The 4,234-nt window shown below is 49.3% G+C and overlaps 1 pseudogene; it reads right to left on the bottom strand.

Annotated features, from left to right (window-relative positions):
- Positions 1-478: 478 nt before the first annotated feature.
- LOC147738063 (uncharacterized) lies at positions 479-2,052 on the bottom strand (annotated as a pseudogene).
- Positions 2,053-4,234: the final 2,182 nt, after the last annotated feature.

Genomic DNA, 4,234 nt, shown 5'->3' with positions numbered 1-4,234 from the left:
GAGAGATGGTAATCTGAAGATGATGGAGAAGCAGATCTTTGGACTGACTCATCAATAGAATATCGTCCAGGTAAATTATCAGACGAATTCCCATGGTGCGAAGATGTTCTACAACAGGTCTCAGGAGTTTGGTAAAACACCATGGAGCTGAGGAAAGACCGAAGGGGAGAGTGCGAAACTCGTAGACTTGATCTCTCCAGAGGGATTGAAGGAATCGACAATGTGGAGGGTATATTGGAACTGAAAGATAAGCATCCTTCAGATCCAATCGTACCAACCAATCGTTCTGAAGAAGAAGATCCCTCAATAGATGGATGCCCTCCATCTTGAAGTGTCTGTAAATCAACCATTCGTTGAAAGAACGAAGATTGATGACTGGTCGAAAGCCCTTGTCTTTCTTCTCGACCAGAAAGATGTTGCTGAGGAAACCGTTTGGATGAAGGGAAGCTTGAATAATGGTGCCTTTTTGGAGCATAGCCTATACCTCTAAGTCTATGAGCTCCTGCTCTTCGAGAGAAAAAACTAAAGGGCGAGGTTGTGTTAGTTGAACGGGGGAGCCGTAAAACTCTATGTGGAATCCCTGCATGGTTTCTAGAACCCAAGGGTCTGACGTGAGGGCTGACCAAGCTTGATGAAACATAGCAATTCTTCCCCCAGACGAACTGGAGCAATGATGGAAAAACTTACCGTTGAACCCTTTGGAGTTGTATTGGTTGCCACCACGTCCTCGGCCTTGGTTTTTGCCTCCACGGGAGGGATAGAAGGAACCCTGGCGTCAGTCGTTCCAACCATTGTTTCTTCGTGGCTGAGTCTTATTGGGGCCTTGTTGGAACTGGCGGCCGGAAGAGCGACCCCTGCCTCTGCCGGACCCGCCAAAAACCTTTTTCGGAAACATCTTTTTCATCGAAGCTTGAGCCTTGTCTAAGGCGGAAAAAGTCGCCACAAACTTTCCAAGTTCCTTCACGAAAGGATCACCAAACAAGGCACCTTGCGCCACAGAGCTTGCCTCAGATGAGGATAATTCTCCAAGCTTGGGGTCAATCTTTAACAAGAGTGACCGCCGACGTTCAGCCGAGAGAGCACAGTTGGCATTGCCAAGGAGGCAGATTGCCCTCTGTGCCCAACCCGCAACGTCGTCAACAGAGAGTGGCATACCAGATTCCTTAGAACGTTGAGCAAGCTCAATGATTTTTGTCAGGGGGCCAACCACATCCAATAACTTGTCCTGACAAGCCTTCCAGGACCTATTGATCCCTTTCTTAGGGTCCTTGACGTATTTAGCGAAGAATGTGCAGAGTTTTGGGTCAATCTCAGGATTGGCCGCAACCCTATTAGGAAGGGACGGTCGAGGACACTCCGAGTGGAGCCGCAAACGCACATCTTGAGAGAGCGGTTGCCTTAGTTTAGCGACCACATAGCTGCGGTAGATTTATCTGGAGTCCACTAAGAAGAGCGGGGTCTGAAGATAGTGGTAGGGTCAAACATGTCAGGGGGAACCTGGTCACCTTCACCACAATCAGAGACATTAGATTTAGGGCGCCAAGACCTACTAACATCTGACATATCCTCAGAGGATCCATCCTCATCATCATCCATATAGTCATCCTCGTCGTCCATTCCCTCTAGGGGAAACCCTTCTTCCGGGTCAAGGTCTTGGGTGGATGTACCACCAATATCACCGGGTGAGTCGTCCCCCCGGAAGGGTGCGCTTCTTAGCGTGCGCGCACTCTTATGAAAGGCCTCCGCAAGTTTGCTGAAGCCTTCCAGGTGCCCTGCGTCACGCTTCTTGGCCGTGCGTGGAGGAACAGAAATTACTCCACTGGGCCCAGCCCCGCTGTCCCCCAAAATCCCTGAACCAGTTTTAAAAACATGGGCGGACAGTTTATTGACGCTGTCCTGCAGGGGGGCCAGAGCCTCAGCAATAGCCGACGATAGGAGTCTGTCCACCTCTGCAGGAGGGCGCAATAAGGGCTGAGGAGGCTGTTCAGCATCAACAGCTACATAATCATGTTCCTGACGAGACTGCATTTGCGCAGAAGACTGGGCACCCATAAAACAAAATACGCCCCAAACTAAATAATAGGGAGTTCCCCAGCACAGGTACCCAAAAGGTCACAGGAAAAAACAAACTGTCTCAAAACTGAAGAGTTTTATACAACAGAAAGTGACTGACAGAGTTATTTTAAAGAAAAAATTTTCAGTCACAAGATCAATTCTTGCCGCTAACAGGCAGCGTCAGTGTGGGGAAACGAGGCCAGATAATTAAAGCGAAGCGCAAAGCCTCTTCGCGTGTTCGCCACAAGCGCAGAGAAAGCGCTGTGGAGAAGTCGGTCAGCGTCTGAGGAGACGACGCTCGAGACAGCGCACGTGCCAAAACAAAACGCTCGGGCCAGAAGCCTACCGCATCAGAAACAGATGACAAACAGGTTGTAGAGCCTGACAATACCAAGATAAATACAGCGATAAACTAACAAGAGCTGTCACAATACATTTCTCAAACTGCCACGCCACAAGAATAAGCTGAGTAGAAAACGGTGACTTATCTTGACGCAGCAGCAATGGAGAAAGAGGAAGGACTACCGACGTGGGATACCTTTATGCTGTTGTGTGGACTATTGCAAAAAACACACACACGGGCTGATGAGAGGTGTTACCTCGAAACCGGTCTGGTCCTCGGATGCTTGATTCCGGTCTGGGAAAGATATGGCTGTTGTAGTTCGGACTGGACTGTTCCCATGGGGCACAGGGTCAGAGCTGATTTGCATAAAGCCATTATCTAACCCAGGGTGGTGTGGAGTGCAAAAAACGATGGATTTAGGCCCAGATCCTTGTACTGGGGTGAATGTAAGACAATGATCTACATTCTGTCCATCAAATTGTTTTTTGTAATTTTCTCCCTGAGTGTACTGGGGTAGCTCAGACGTGGGTCCCAGAGCCTCCACACCACTGGAGTCAAGCTAGCCGGGCTGATGAGAGGTGTTACCTCGAAACCGGTCCGGTCCTCGGATGCTTGATTCCGGTCTGGGAAAGATATGGCTGTTGTAGTTCGGACTGGACTGTTCCCATGGGGCACAGGGTCAGAGCTGATTTGCATAAAGCCATTATCTAACCCAGGGTGATGTGGAGTGCAAAAAACGATGGATTTAGGCCCAGATCCTTGTACTGGGGTGAATGTAAGACAATGATCTACATTCTGTCCATCAAATTGTTTTTTGTAATTTTCTCCCTGAGTGTACTGGGGTAGCTCAGACGTGGGTCCCAGAGCCTCCACACCACTGGAGTCAAGCTAGCCGGACTGATGAGAGGTGTTACCTCGAAACCGGTCCGGTCCTCTGATGCTTGATTCCGGTCTGGGAAAGATATGGCTGTTGTAGTTCGGACTGGACTGTTCCCATGGGGCACAGGGTCAGAGCTGATTTGCATAAAGCCATTATCTAACCCAGGGTGGTGCGGAGTGCAAAAAACGATGGATTTAGGCACAGATCCTTGTACTGGGGTGAATGTAAGACAATGATCTACATTCTGTCCATCAAATTGTTTTTTGTAATTTTCTCCCTGAGTGTACTGGGGTAGCTCAGACGTGGGTCCCAGAGCCTCCACACCACTGGAGTCAAGCTAGCCGGGCTGATGAGAGGTGTTACCTCGAAACCGGTCCGGTCCTCGGATGCTTGATTCCGGTCTGGGAAAGATATGGCTGTTGTAGTTCGGACTGGACTGTTCCCATGGGGCACAGGGTCAGAGCTGATTTGCATAAAGCCATTATCTAACCCATGGTGGTGTGGAGTGCAAAAAACGATGGATTTAGGCCCAGATCCTTGTACTGGGGTGAATGTAAGACAATGATCTACATTCAGTCCATCAAATTGTTTTTTGTAATTTTCTCCCTGAGTGTACTGGGGTAGCTCAGACGTGGGTCCCAGAGCCTCCACACCACTGGAGTCAAGCTAGCCGGGCTGATGAGAGGTGTTACCTCGAAACCGGTCCGGTCCTCGGATGCTTGATTCCGGTCTGGGAAAGATATGGCTGTTGTAGTTCGGACTGGACTGTTCCCATGGGGCACAGGGTCAGAGCTGATTTGCATAAAGCCATTATCTAACCCAGGGTGGTGTGGAGTGCAAAAAACGACGGATTTAGGCCCAGATCCTTGTACTGGGGTGAATGTAAGACAATGATCTACATTCTGTCCATCAAATTGTTTTTTGTAATTTTCTCCCTGAGTGTACTGGGGTAGTTC

Source organism: Lissotriton vulgaris, chromosome 1_1, assembly GCF_964263255.1.
Source record: "Lissotriton vulgaris chromosome 1_1, aLisVul1.2, whole genome shotgun sequence".
Classification (NCBI taxonomy): Eukaryota; Metazoa; Chordata; class Amphibia; order Caudata; family Salamandridae; genus Lissotriton; species Lissotriton vulgaris.
Note: the sequence above shows the minus strand (reverse complement) of the source record. Positions and strands in the feature narration are given on the sequence as shown.